The 15,717-nt window shown below is 45.9% G+C and overlaps 1 protein-coding gene across 2 annotated transcripts in view; it reads right to left on the bottom strand.

Annotated features, from left to right (window-relative positions):
• Nucleotides 1-15,717, bottom strand: part of LOC129006670 (amyloid beta A4 precursor protein-binding family B member 1-interacting protein-like) — a 35,554-nt gene that overhangs the window by 17,834 nt on the left and 2,003 nt on the right. Inside the window, exon 1 of one of the 2 annotated variants that reach the window (XM_054436590.1) lies at nucleotides 1,330-2,226. The exons of the other annotated variant lie outside the window; for it this stretch is intronic. The gene's annotated coding sequence lies outside the window, so the exon portion shown is untranslated. Of the gene's footprint in view, nucleotides 1-1,329; nucleotides 2,227-15,717 lie in introns of those variants that run through there. 2 annotated transcript variants of the gene reach the window in all.

The following is a 15,717-nucleotide window of genomic DNA, read 5'->3' as shown; positions in this document are numbered from 1 at the left end:
ATAAACTTGTTCTAAAAATAAAAGGAGAGAAAACCCTCCTCCTTCATATATTGTACAATTACAAAATCAAAGGCATTGTGTCCAGATTTTTACACACTTACCTTATTGAAGCCTCATAACAACCCCGTCTTTTAAATTACAGGCATTATTCCCAGATTTTTGCACACTAATATTATGCAAGCCTCATAAGAATCCCTACTTTTATAGATGAGCAAACTGAGGCTCAGAGGATTTAAAAACTCATTCACCATCATGTTGTAATGAGAGATGGAACTGGGATACAAATCCAGTTCTCTCTGACACCAAAGGTGTTGCACCTTCATGAAGACCATCTTATACCCCACACATGGAGGGACCAAAACATGTGGATTCCCTTTCTCTGCCTTCTTATGGGTGAATTTCAATGGCTTTCATGGCCTCAGAACAATCCTAAACTCCCTCCCTGGTTGCCTGTAGTGGCCATCACTTCTTCCTTTTCATGATTAGGAATCTGCATCTTTGGACCACAAGCATCTATAAACAGTTGTTTTGATCAAGAAACAAAATTTTCTAGGCCTTAGATTACTAACTGTGAATTGTCTAGCTTCTCTGCAATAAACAAAAGGGCTCTTCCATGTAAAAATATCACAAGATCCACTGAATTTGTGCAGAAAGGTTTGGAACCATACTGCAGGAGCATCTTACTGACAGCTGTGCAGGAAGATTAGCCAAAACACACAAAGCTAGAGCACCTCCAAAGGCCAGGCATGGTGGGTCTTGCTTATCATGCCAGCAAAGTGGGAGGCCAAGGTGGGTGGATCATTGAGGCCAAGAGTTTGAGACCAGCCTGGGCAACACAGTGAGACCCTGTCTCTACAAAAAATCCTTTTTTATTATTAGAATCAAGAAGAGTACCTATGACCCTCTGACATTGCCTTAGGAGGGAGGGCTCTGGCCTAGAACTCAAGATATGAAGTTGTGAGTCCCAATGAGGCTACTTAAGTTTAAATATAAGAGCTGTCAGACATTTCCTCTACAGCAATGAAATCTGTGGCATAAATTTTGTGTTCTAAAAATGTAGTTTTCGGTCAGCCTAGGAGAAGAAGAATGCCCAGAACTGGGCATTGGGGTAGGTAGGTAGGAGGAAAGAAACCGGCTGGACACAGCAGGGAAAAAAGAAGTGGTGGGGAGGCGAGGCAGAGCCAGTCCTTCTGCTTGAGGTCTGGGCTTAGGATAGCAAACGAGGGGCAGGAGGGAGGAGCCCCAGGCTTTGGATGCCTCTGGGGAAACTTTGGGCCAGCAGCAGCCAGAGGAGCTTCTAAACTTAGGTGGTATCTGAAGTCTCCTTACCTTTGGGCGTCTTCTGGTCGCCAATGTGCTGCAGTCAGGACCCTTGCTGGCTCCCAAATTCAACTGGGCAGGCTCGAAAGCAGTGGGGTCTGGCGCTACTGCCACCTCCACCTTGTGGATCTCAGAGCTGCAGGACGGCTTCACCCACCCCACCGTGAGCTGGCCCCACTTGAGGCTGGCATTGGGGGACAGTGCCTCTGCTCCTGTATATCGCGGCCTGTGCCTTCACTGTCTGCATACTCGTAGACGTCAGAGCCAAAGGCTGGCTCTGCAGAACCCTTGTGCTGGCCCCGATTGGGGCTGGCTTTGGTGCACATGCGACAGTTCAGTGTGGTCCCCATGGGGCACCCATGCTCTTCTCAGACAGCTTGGGCCTTCGCTTTCACCCAAGTCTGCAGAGCTCAACACCTATCGCCTCTTCCTGGCAAATGCATGTCTGGCATGCGCAGCCCTGGGCCATGGGGTAGCACTGCGCTAGCAGCCTGTACCCTGTGTTGCCCCCATACTCTGAGCTGACTTGTCTGCTAAAAAAAAAAACTACCAACATGTCTGGTTTATTTTAGAAGGGACTGGATGCAACAAGCCTGAGAGCTGTGGCCTGGGGAGGAGAGAGCACAAACAGATTCATCCTCCTTCCACCACTGCTGAACAACTGAAGACCACGAACTGCAGACCACCAACTGAAGAGAAACAACTGAGGGTACCAACTGACGGCACTAACCGAAGGCAACCAATGAGGACACCCATTGAAGGCCACCAAGTGAAGGCCAGTTGCCCTGCCAACCAGAACGCATCCTGGTTAGAGGAAACAATCAGGCCCAGAATCCTTTGCATGTGTCCCCCCAACTTGGAATTCAGAGCTTAAGCACCAGGTTCACAAGGCCCCACCCTGCCAGTGGACCCGCCCCTCCTTTCATCCATTGTTGGCTGCTGGGAGCTTTCAAGTTGCTCACTGTGATGAAGTTCCTAGGGATCATCACCTTACAATGAATGATGCTAAAATTACTGAACCCAAATCTGCCTCATATATTCATAGAGCCCCTTTCCCCCATAACCTCTGAGATTTTTCAGCCTGAAAAATGACAGAGTTCTGCAGCTGCTTTCAGAAAAACACATTGCCATGAGCAACGCCTACACTATAATGTCAAATCATATTTCATATATATATACACATATATATTCAATCCACATATACTCCCTTTACATATTTTAAAATAACACACATATTCAATCAAATTAACAAGAGTAATAGAGGACATTTTCTGAAATGTATACACTAAGTATATCACAGTTTTCTAGTGATCACTTTGATACAACAACTTAGAATCTATGGCTTCAACACACAAAGAGGCTTACGTAAGAGAAAAGCACCACGTAATACAAGATTTTAAACGTGACCATCATTGCTACTTTTAACTGTCAATCACCAAGGACATGTATTGTGAACTGCTTTGTGACTATGGCGACTCATTTAATCTTTGTGATTCTTCATTTGATTTTCTCAAAAATATGAGTAACACCATTTTATAAACTTGCTCTAAAAATTAAATGAGAAAAAAATAATCCTCTGTATACTGAACACTAACAAAATTACAGGACTTGTGTCCAGATTTTTACGCACTTACCTTATCGAAGCCTCATAACAACCCTATCTTTTAAATTAAAGGCTTTTTGTCCACCCAAATTTTTACTCATTTACCTTAAAGAAGCCTCGTAAGAATCACCTCTTTTATAGATAAGCAAAATGAGGCTCAGAGGAGTTAAAAACACATTCACCATCACATCCTAACGAGTGTTGGAACTTGAATTCAAATCCAGTTCTCTCTGATGCCAAAGGTGGTGCAACTTAATGAAGAACAAGTTATACCCGGTACATGGAGGGATCAAACATGTGGATTCCCTTTCTCTATCCTCTTATATGTGAATTTCAATGGCTTTCACAACCTCAGAACAATCCTAAACTCCCTCCCAGTTTGCCTTGCCGTCATTCCCTTCTTCTTGGAAATGACTGGGAGTCTGCATATTTAGACCACAAGCATCTCCTTAGAAAAAGGGTTGTTGATCAGTAAATGAAATTTTTGGCCAGGGATGGTGGCTCATGCCTGTAATCCCACTACTTAGGGAAGCCAAGGTGAGTGGATCACCTGAGGTCAGAACTTCGAGATCAGCTTGACCAATATGGTGAAACCCCATCTCTCTTAAAAATGACAAAATTAGTCGGGCCTGATGGCACATGCCTGTAATTCCAGCTACTCAGGAGGCTAAGGCAGGAGAATCGCTTGAACCCAGGAGACAGAGGTTACAGTGACCTAAATTACAGGTATTGTGTCCAGATTTTTACACATTTACCTTATAAAAGCCTCATAGAAACCCTCTCTTTTACATTACAAACATTTTGCCATGGTTTATGCGCTTACCTTATGGAAACCGCATAACAATCACATCTTTTATAGATGAGAAAACTGAGGCTTTGGATGCCTCTTGGGGAACCTTAGGCCATCAGCAGCCAGATGAGCTCCTGAACTTAAGTGGTATCCATTGCCTCCCTACCTTTTGGCGTCTTCTGGTGTCCAATGTGCTGCTGTCAGGACCCTTGCTGGCTCCCAAATTCAATCGGGCAGCCTTGAAAGCAGTGGAGTCCTGCGCTACAGCCGCCTCCACCTCGTGGATCTCAGAGCTGCAGGACAGCTTCAGCCACCACACCCTGAGCTCACCCGGCTTGTGGCTGTCATTGGGGGACAGCATGTTCCGGGTGCCTCTGCTCCTGTATATCGCGTCCTGCGTCTTCGCTGTCTATACACTGGTAGACGTCAGAGCCACGGGCTGGCTCTGCAGAACCCTTGTGCCAGCGCTGATTCGGGCTGGCTTTGGTGCACATGCGACAGTTCAGTGTGGACCCCATGGGGCACCCCTGCTCTTCTCGGGCAGATTGGGCCTTCGCTTGCCCACAAGTCTGCAGAGCTGAATACCTTTCACCTCCTCCTGGCAAAAGCATTGCTGGCATGGGCAGCCCTGGGCCATGGGGCGGCACTGCACTAGCAGCCCTCACCCTGTGTCACCCCCGTACCATGAGCTGAATTGTCTGCTAAAAAAACCTTGCCAACCTCTCTGGCTTATTTTAGAAGGGCCTGGAGGCAACAAGCCTGAGAGCTGTGACTGGGACAGAGAGAGCACAGATTCATCCTCCCTCCACAACTGCCCAACAACTGAAGACCACCAACTGAGGACCACCAATGGAAGAGAAACAACTGAGGGTACCAACTGAGGGCACTAACCAAAGGTAACCAATGAGGGCACCCACTGAAGACCACCGAGTGAAGGCCAGTTATCATGCCAACCAGACCACATCCTGGTTCAGGGGAAACAATCAGGTCCAGAATCCCCTGCATGCATCCCCACAAACTTGGAACTCGAGAGCACAGGCACATGGCTCATAAGACCCGCCCTGCCAGCAGCCCCACCCCACCTTTCATTCATTGCTGGCTGCTAGGACCTTTCAGGTTTCTCACTGTGAAGAAGTTCCTAGGGATCATCACCTTACAATGAATGATGCTAAAATTACTGAAACAAAATCTACCTCACGCAGTGTCTGAGATTCATAGAACCCCCTTTTCCCCCATAATCTCTGAAACATTGAGAAATTAGAAATAAGAGTGATTTCTGCAGGTGCTTTCGGAAAAAAACATTGCCATGAGCTAAGCCTACTCTATAATGCCAAGTCATATTTCGTATATACGCATATATCCCCAATCCGCATATGTTCCATTTACATTTTTGAAAATAACACACATGTTCAATCAAATTAACAAGACTAACAGAAGAAATTTTCTAAAATGTACACATGAAGTACATCACATTTTCCTAATGATCACTTTGATGGGGCAACTTAGAATCTGTGGTTTCATAACACCAAGAGGATTATGTAAGAGAAAACTACCAGATAATACACAATTTTCAATGTAATCATCATTGCTACTTTTAACTAGAAATTACCCAGTGAATGCATTGTGAACCGCTTTGTGACTTTGGTGATCTATTTATTTTTTCTGATCATTGGTTTGATTGTCAAAGATACATGAGTATCACCAATCTTACAAACTCATTCTAAAAATTAGATGAAAAAAATAATCCTCCTTCTCCATACACTGAACACTTAAAAAATTATAGGTATTGTGTCCAGATCTTTACACACTTACCTTATAGAAGCCTCATAGAAACCCTCTCTTTTAAGTTACAAGCATCTTGCCATGGTTTTTAGGCACTTACCTTATGGAAGCTTCATAACAATCACACCTTTTATAGATGAGAAAACTGAGGCTTTGGATGTCTCTGGGGGAAACTTGGGCCAGCAACGGCCAGAGGATCTTCCAAACTTAAGCAGTATCCATTGCCTCCCTACCTTTGGGCATCTTCTGGTTGCCAGTGTACTGTGGTCAGGTCCCTCGCTGGCTCCCAAATTCGACTGGGCAGGCTCCAAAGCAGTGGAGTCCAGCGCTACTGCCACCTACGCCTCATGGATCCCAGAGCTGCAGGACGGCTTCACCCACTGCACCCTGAGCTAGCCCCGCTTGCAGCTGGTATTGGGGGACAGCATGTTCAGGGTGCCTCTTGTCCTGTATATCACAGAATGTGCCTTTGCTGTCTGCACACTCATTGATGTGAGAGCTACAGGCTGGCTCTGCAGAACTCTTGTGCTGGCCCTGATTGGGGCTGCCTTTGGTGCACATGCGACAGTTTAGTGTGGTCCACGTGGGGCACTCCTGCTCTTCTCAGGCAGCTGGGCCTTCACTTGCCACCTATCACCTCTTCCTAACAAAGGCATGGCTGCCAGAGGCAGCCCTGAGCCATGGGGCAGCAATGCGCTAGTAGCTGACACCCCGCATTACCCCCATACCCTTAGCTGACATGTCTGCTAAGAAAACCCTGCCAATCTGTCTGGTTTATTTTGAAAGGGCCTGGATACAACAAGCCTGAGAGCTGTGACTCGGGAAGGAGAGAGCACAAACGGATTCATCCTCCTTCCACCACTGCCCAACAACTGAAGACCACCAACTGAGGACCACCAACTGAAGAGAAGCAACTGAAGAGCACCAAATGAGGGTACCAACTGAAGGCATCCAATGAGGGCACCCACTGAAGGCCACCAAGAGAACTCCAGTTGCCCTGCCAACCAGACCGCATCCTGGTTCAGAGGAAACAATCAGGTTCAGAATACCCTGCATGCATCCCCACAAACTTGGAATTTGAGAGCACAGACACATGGCTCACAAGGCCCCGCCCTTTCAGAGGCCCTGCCCCACCTTTCATTCATTGCTGCCTGCTAGAACCTTTCAAGTTTCTCACTGTGAAGAAGTTCCTAGGGATCGTCACATTACAATGAATTATGCTAAAATTACTGAAACCAAATCTGTCTCACACAGTGTCTGGGATTCACGGAATCACCTTTCCCCCATAATCTCTGAAACATTAACAAACTAAAAGTAAGAGAGATTTCTGCAGATGCTTTCAGAAAAAAACATTGCCATGAGCTAAGCCTACTCCATAATGTCAAGTCATATTTCATATATGCATATATATATCCAAACCACATATATTCGATTTACATTTTTCAAAATAACACATATGTTCAATTGAACTAACAAGAGTAACACAAGAAATTTTCTAACATTTACACACTAAGTACATCACATTTTTCTAATGATCGCTTTAATAGAGCAACTTAGAATCTGTGGTTTCAAAACACCAAGAGGATTATGTAAGAGAAAACCACCACATAACACAAAATTTTCAATGTGAAAATCTTTGCTACTTTTAACTAGAAATTACCCAGTGAATGCATTGTGAATTGCTTCGTGACCTTGGTTATCTATTTATTCTTTCTGATCATTGGTTAGATTGTCTAAGAAATATGAGTATCACCAATTTTATAAAGTTGCTCTGAAAATTAGATGAGAAAAAATAATCCTCCTTCACCATATACTGAACACTTAAGAAATTTTAGGTATTGTGTCCAGATTTTTACACACTTACCTTAAAGAAGCCTCATAGGAACCCTGTCTTTTAAGTTACAAGCATTTTGCCATGGTTTTTACACACTTACCTTGTGGAAGCTTCATAACAATCACATCTTTTATAGATGAGAAAACTGAGGCTTTGGATGCCTCAGGGGGAACATTTGGCCGGTAACAATGAGAGGATCTTCTGAACTTAAACAGTATGTGTTTCCTCCCTACCTTTGGGCGTCTTCTGGTGGCCAACCTGCTGCTGTCAGGTCCCTCGCTGGATCCCAAATTCGACTGGGCAGGCTCCAAAGCAGTGGAGTCTGGTGCTACTGCCACCTCCACCTTTTGGATCCCAGAGGTGCAGAACGACTTCACCCTCTGCACCCTGAGATAGCCCCACTTGTGGCTGGCATTGGGGGACAGCATGTTCAGGGTGCCTCTGCTCCAGTATATTGCAGTCTGCGCCTTCACTGTCTGCACACTCATAGATGTCTGAGCCACAGCCTGTCTCTGGAGAACCCTTGTGCTGGCCCTGACTGGGGCAGGTTTTGGTGCACATGCAACAGTTCAGTGTGCTCCCCATGGGGCACCCTTGCTCTTCTTGGTCAGCATGGGCCTTCACTTGCCCCTAAGTCTGCAGATCCGAAGACTTATCACCTCTTCCTTCCAAAAGCATGGCTGGCATGTGCAGCCCTGGACCATGCGGTTGCATTGCACTAGCATCCCTCACCCCGTGTCACCCCTGTACCCTGAGCTGACTTGTCTGCTAAGAAAAACCTGCCAACCTGTCTGGCTTATTTTAGAAGGACCTGGATGCAACAAGCCTGAGAGCTGTGACTGGGGGAGGAGAAAGCACAGTTTCATCCTCTTTCCACCACTGCCCTACAACTGAAGACCACCAACTGAGGACCGCCAACTGAAGAGAAACAACTGAGGGTACCAACTGAGGGCACTAAATGAAGGCAACCAATGAGGGCACCCACTGAAGGCCACCAAGTGAAGGCCAGTTGTCCTCCCACCCAGACCGCATCCTGGTTCAGAGGAAACAATCAGGTTCAGAATACCCTGCATGCATCCCCACAAACTTGGAACTTGAGAGCACAGGCACATGGTTCACAAGGCCCTTCCCTGAAGGGGCCCCACCCCACCTTTCATTCATTCCTGGCTGCTAGGAACTTTCAGGTTTCCCACTGAGAAGAAGTTCCTAGGGATCATCACCTTACAATGAATGATGCTAAAATTACTGAAACCAAATCTGTCTCATGCAGTGTCAGTGATTCATAGAATCCCTTTTCCCCCACAATCTCTAAAACATTAACAAACTAAAAATAAGAGAGATTTCTGCAGGTGCTTTCAGAAAAAACCATTGCCATGAGATAGGCCTACTCTATAATGACAAGTCATATTTCACATATGCATATATATATCTGATCCACATATATTCGATTTACATTTTTGAGAATAACACATATGTTCAATCAAATTAACAAGAGTAACACAAAAAATTTTCTAACATTTACACACTAAGTACATCACATTTTTCTGATGATCACTTTGACAGAGCAACTTGGAATATATGGTTTCAAAACACCAAGAGAATTACGTAAGAGAAAACCACAACATAATACAACATTTTCAATGTGAAAATCATTGCTACCTTTAACTAGAAATTACCCAGTGAATGCATTGTGAATTGCTGTGTGACCTTGATTATCTATTTATTCTTTCTGAACATTGGTTGGATTGTCTAAGAAATATGAGTATCATCAATTTTATAAAGTTGCTCTGAAAATTAGATGAGAAAAAATAATCCTCCTTCCCCATATACTGAACATTTAAAAAATTATAGGTATTGCATCCAGATTTTTATACACTTACCATATAGAAGACTCATAGAAATGTTCTCTTTCAAATTACAAGCATTTTGCCGTGGTTTTTACACACTTACCTTATGGAAATCTCAAAACAATCACATCTTTTATAGATGAGATAACTGAGTCTTTGGATGCCTTTGGGGGAAACTTGGGCCAGCAACGGACAGAGGAGGTCCTGAATTTAAGCAGTATCTGTCACCTCCCTACCTTTGGGCGTCTTCTGGTGGCCAGTGTGCTGCTGTCAGGTCCCTCGTTGGCTCGCAAATTCGACTGGGCAGGGTCCATAGCAGTGGAGTCTGGCCCTACTGCCATCACCACCTCGTGGATCTCAGAGCTTCAGGATGGCTTCATCCACAGCACCCTGAGCTGGCCCCGCTTGCAGCTGGCATTGGGGGACAGTGTGTTCAGGGCGTCTCTGCTCCTGTATATCGCAGCCTGTGCCTTCACTGTCTGCACACTTGTAGACGTCAGAGCCACAGGTTGGCTCTGCAGAACACTTGTGCCAGCCCTGACTGGGGCTGGCTTTGGTGCACATGCGACAGGTCTGTGTGGTCCCTGTGGGGCACCCCTGCTCTTCTCCGGCAGTTGGGCCTTCACTTGCCCCCAAGTCTGCAGACCTCAACACCTATCGCCTCTTCCTTCCAAAAGCATGGCTGGCACGGGCAGCCCTGGGCCATGGGGCGGCACTGAACTAGCAGCCCACACCCCGCATAACCCCCATACCCTGAGCTGACTTGTCTACTAAGAAAAACCTGCCAACCTGTCTGGTTTATTTTAGAAGGGCCTGGAGGCAACAAGCCTGAGAGCTGTGACTGGGGGAGGAGAGAGCACAAACGGATTCATCCTCCTTCCACCACTGCCCAACAACTGAAGACCACCAACTGAAGAGAAACAACTGAGGGTACCAACCGAGGGCACTAACCGAAGGCAACCAATGAGGGCACCCACTGAAGGCCACCAAGTGAAGGTCAGTTGCCCTGCCAACCAGACCACATCCTGGTTCAGAGGAAACAATCAGGTCCAGAATCCCCTGCATGCATCCCCACAAACTTGGAACTTGAGAGCACAGGCACAGGGCTCACAAGGCCCCACCCTTTCAGCGGCACCCCCCCACCCCACCTTTCATTCATTGCTGGCTGCTGGGACCTTACAGGTTTCTCACTGTGAAGAAGTTCCGAGGGATCATTGCCTTACAATGAATGATGCTAAAATTACTGAAACCAAATCTACCTCACGCAGTGTCTGACATTCATAGAACCCTCTTTCCCCCATAATCTCTGAAACATTAACAAACTAGAAATAAAAGTGATTTCTGCAGGTGCTTTCAGAGAAAAGCATTGCCATGAGCTAAGCCTACTCTATAATGTCAAGTTATATTTTATATATATGCATATAAATCCAATCAATATATATTCCATTTACATTTTTGAAAATAACACACATATTCAATCAAATTAACAAGACTAAGAGAAGAAATTTTCTAAAATTTACACATGAAGTACATCACATAATCCTCCTCCTCCACATGTTGAACATTTACAAAGTGGTAGACATTGTGTCCAGTCTTTTACACACTTACCTTATGGAAGCCTCATAACAATCACATCTTCTATAGATGAGCAAACTGAGGCTCAGATGAGTTAAAAACACATTCACCATCACATCATAAAGAGTGATAGAAATGGGATTCAAACCCAGTTTTCTCTGATGCCAAAAATGGTGCAAATCAAGGAGGACCAAGTTATACCCAAAACATGAAGGGATCAGAACATGTGGATTCTCTTTTCTGTCCCCTCCTGTGTGAATTTCAATGGCTTGAACTGCCTCAGAACAATCCTAAACTCCCTCCCAGGTTGCCTTGCAGTGGTTCCCTTTTCCTTGAGGATGATGAGGAATCTACATATTTAGACCACAAGCATCACCTTTTAACAGGTGTGTTGATCAATAAATGAAATTTGCTAAGCCCAATGTTACTAAGGGTGAATTGTCCAGCTTCTCTGCAATAAATAAAGGGGCTATTCCATGTAAAAAATCATAATATCCACTGAATTTGTGCAGAAAGCTTTGGAACTATGCTGCAGGAGCGTCTTACTGACAGTTGTGCAGGAAGACCAGCCAAAATATACAAAGCAGGAACACCTTCAAAGGCCAGGTGGTGGTTCTTGCCTGTCATCCCAACAAAGTGGGAGGCCACTGTGGGTGAATCACTTGAGACCGGGGGTTTGAGACCAGCCTGGGCAACACAGTGAGACACTGTCTCTACAAGAAATCATTTTTATTATTAGAATCAAGAAGAGTACCTCTAACCCTCAGCCATTACTTTAGGAGAGAGAGCTCTGCTCTAGCACTCAAGATATGAAATTGTGAGTCCCAGTGTGGCTACTTAAGCTTAAATACAAGAGCTGTCAGACATTTCCTCTACCATAATGAAATCTGTAGCATTCATTTCGTATTTTGAAAACTTAGTTTTGACCAGCCTCAGAAAAGAAGAGGGCCCAGAAGTGAGCATTTGGGCAGAGCAATGAAAAGTAACTGGCTGGACGCAACAGGGAAAGAAGAAGGGGTGCGGAGTGGAATCAGAGCAAGTCCTCCTGCTTGGGGCCTGGGCCTAGGAAAGCAAACTAGGGGCAGGAGGGAGAAGCCCTAGGCTGTGGATGCCTCTGGGGGAACCATGGGTGAGCAACTGCCAAAGGAGCTCCTAAGGCCAAGCGGTATCTGTAGTCTCCCTACCTTTTGGCGTCTTCGGGTCGCGAATGTGCTGCTAGTCAAGTCTCCTGAATCAGACTGGGCAGGCTCCAAATCAGTGGAGTCTGGCGCTTTTCCCACTGCCACCTCATGGATCTCAGAGCTGCAGGACGGCTCCAAACAGCACACCCTGAGCTGGCCCCGCTTGGGGCTGGCATTAAGGAACAGCTTGTTCCGGGTGCCTCTGCTCCTCTGTGCTGGGGCCTGCGCCTTTCCTGGCTGCCCACTCATAGATGTCAGAGCCGCAAGACGGCTCCGCAGAAGCCCTGTGGGGGCCCTGCCTGGGGCTGGCTTTGGTGCACATGCGACAAGTCAGTGTGGTCCCCATGGGGCACCTCTGCTCTTCTCGGAAAGCTTGGGCCTTCGCTTGCCCCCACACCTGCAGAGCTGAGCACCTGCCACCTCTCCCCAGGAAAGGCAACCAAGTGCCACCAACTGTAGGCACCCATTGAAGGCACTAACTGAAGGCCGGTTGCCCTGCCAACCAGATCGCGTCCTGCTTAGGAGGAACCAATCAGGCCTTGAGTTCCCCTCACGCGCAGCCCTTCCATTTGTGATGCGGGAGTCCAGGCTCTGGCTCACAAGGCCCTGCCCCACAGCGGCCCCGCCCCACCTTTCATTTATTAGTAGCTGGTAGCAACTTTCAGGTTTCCTCACTGTGAAGTATGAATATGAATTATGCGGAAAATACTGTACACTAATGTGCCTCATGCAATAACTGACATTGAAACACTCCCTTTGCCCCGTCGCGACTGATTTTTTTGGAAACTGGAAAAAATACAAATTTCGGCAGGTATTTTCAGAAGAAAGCATTGCCATGAGCTAAGATTACTCTATGATGTCAAGTCTTATTTCATATATCAATACATATTCATATTCATAATCCACAACGCACATATTCAATCAAATTAACAAGACTACAGTGGAAATTTTCTAAAATTTATACACTGAGTACATCACATTTTTCTAATGAACAATTTGATAGAGCAACTTAGACTCTATGGTTTCCACAAATGAAGAGGCTCATGGAAGAGAAAACCACCACATAATACAAGATTTTCAATGTGATCATCATTGCTACTTTTAAGTAGCAATTACCCAGTAAATATATTGTGAACTGCTTTGTGAGTATGGTGATTTATTTAAACTTGTTAGTCCTTTGATTATCTTAAAAATATGAATAATGCCAATTGTATAAATTTGTCCTAAAAATAAAAGGAGAGAAAAATAATCCTCCTTCTTCATATATTGTACAATTACAAAATTAAAGGCATTGTGTCCAGATTTTTACACACTTACCTTATTGAAGCCTCATAACAACCCCGTCTTTTAAATTACAGGCATTATTCCCAGATTTTTACACACTAAGTTAATACAAGCCTCATAAGAGTCCCTTCTTTTAGAGATGAGCAAACTGAGGCTCAGAAGGTTTAAAAACTCATTCACCATCACTTCGTAGTGAGTGTTGGAACTGGGATTCAAATCCAATTCTCTCTGACCCTAAAGGTGGTGCACCTTCATGAAGACCCAATTATACCTTCCACATGGAGGGATCAAAACATGTGGATTCCCTTTCTCTGCCCTCTTATGGGTGAATTTCAATGGCTTTCACGGCCTCAGAACAATCCTAAACTCCCTCCCTGGTTGCCTGCAGTGGACATCACTTCTTCTTTTTCATGATTAGGAATCTGCATCTTTGGACCACAAGCATCTATAAACAGTTGTTTTGATCAAGAAACAAAATTTTCTAGGCCTTAGGTTACTAACTGTGAATTGTCTAGCTTCTCTGCAATAAACAAAAGGGCTCTTCCATGTAAAAATATCAGAGGATCCACTGCATTTGTGCAGAAAGGTTTGGAACCATACTGCAGGAGCATCTTACTGACAGCTGTGCAGGAAGATTAGCCAAAACACACAAAGCTAGAGCACCTCCAAAGGCCAGGCATGGTGGTTCTTGCTTATCATGCCAGCAAAGTGGGAAGCCAAGGTGGGTGGATCAGTTGAGGCCAGGAGTTCGAGACCAGCCTGGGCAACACAGTGAGATCCTGTCTCTATAAAAAATCATTTTTTATCATTAGAATCAAGAAGAATACCTCTGACCCTCTGACTTTGCTTTAGGAAAGAGGGCTCTGGTCTAGAACTCACAATATGAAATTGTGAGTCCCAATGAGGCTACTTAAGTTTAAATACAAGAGCTGTCAGACATTTCCTCTACAGCAATGGAATCTATAGCATACATTTTGTATCCTAAAAATGTTGTTTTCAGACAGCCTAGGGGAAGAAGGAAAGTGCCCAGAACTGGGCATTGGGGTAGGTAGGTAGGAGGAAAGAAACTGGCTGGACACAGCAGGGAAAAAAGAAGAGGTAGGGAGGCGAGGCAGAGCCAGTCCTCCTTCTTGAGGCCTGGGCTTAGGATAGCAAACTAGGGGCAGGAGGCAGGAGCCCCAGGCTTTGAATGCCTGTGGGGGAACTTTGGGCCAGCAGCAGACAGAGGAGCTCCTAAAGTTAAGTGGTATCTGAAGCCTCCCTACCTTTGGGTGTCTTCTGGGGGCCAATGTGCTGCAGTCAGGAACCTCGCTGGCTCCCAAATTCGATTGGGCAGGCTCCAAAGCAGTGGGGTCCGGTGCTACTACCACCTCCACCTCATGGATCTCCGAGCTGCAGGATGGCTTCTCCCTCCTCACTCTTAGCTGGCTCCACTTGTGGCTGATATTGGGGGACAGCGTGTTCAGGGTGCCTCTGCTCCTATATATCGCATCCTGCGCCTTCGCTTTCTACATACTCATAGACATCAGAATCTCAGGCTGGGTCTGCAGAACCCTTGTGCCGGCCCTGATTGGGGCTGGCTTTGGTGCACATGCGACAGTTCAGTGTGGTCCCCATGGGGCACCCCTGCTCTTCTTGGGCAGCTTGGGTGTTCGCTTGCCCCCAAGTCTGCAGAGTTCAACACCTATCACCTCTTCCTGGCAAAGGCATGGCCTGCACAGGCAGCCCTGGGCCATGGGGCGGCACTGCACTAGCAACCCACACCTTGCGTCACCCCTGTACCCCGAGCTGATTTGTCTGCTAAAAAACCTTGCCAACCTGTCTGGTTTATTTTAGAAGGGCCCGGATGCAACAAGCCTGAGAGTGGTGACTGGGGGAGGAGAGAGCACAAACAGATTCATCCTCCCTCCACCACTGCCCAACAACTGAAAACCACCAATTGAGGACCACCAACTGAAGAGAAACAACTGAGGGTATTAACTGAGGGCACTAACCGAAAGCAACCAATGAAGGCACCCACTAAAGTCCACCAAGTGAAGGCCAGTTGCCCTACCAACCAGACCACATCCTGGTTCAGAGGAAACAATCAGGTCCAGAATCCCCTGCATGCATCTCCACAATCCTAGAACTTGAGAGCACAGGCACATGGCTCACAAGGCCCGGTCCTGCCAGCAGCCCTGCCCCCACTTGCATTCACTGCTGGCTGCTGGGACCTTTCAGGTTTCTCACTGTGAAGAAGTTTCTAGGGATCATCACCTTACAATGAATGATGCTAAAATTACTGAAACCAAATCTGCCTCATGCAGTGTCGGTGATTCATAGAATTCCCTTTCCCCCATAATCTCTGAAACATTAACAAACTAGAAATTAGAGAGATTTCTGCAGGTGCTTTCACAAAAAAAATTGCCATGAGCTAAGCCTACCCTATAATGTCAAGTCATATTTCATATATGCATATATATATTCAATGCACATACATTTGATTTACATTTTTGAAAATA

The sequence above is a fragment of the Pongo pygmaeus genome, chromosome 8 (genome assembly GCF_028885625.2).
Source record: "Pongo pygmaeus isolate AG05252 chromosome 8, NHGRI_mPonPyg2-v2.0_pri, whole genome shotgun sequence".
In the NCBI taxonomy this organism is placed as follows: Eukaryota; Metazoa; Chordata; class Mammalia; order Primates; family Hominidae; genus Pongo; species Pongo pygmaeus.
Note: the sequence above shows the minus strand (reverse complement) of the source record. Positions and strands in the feature narration are given on the sequence as shown.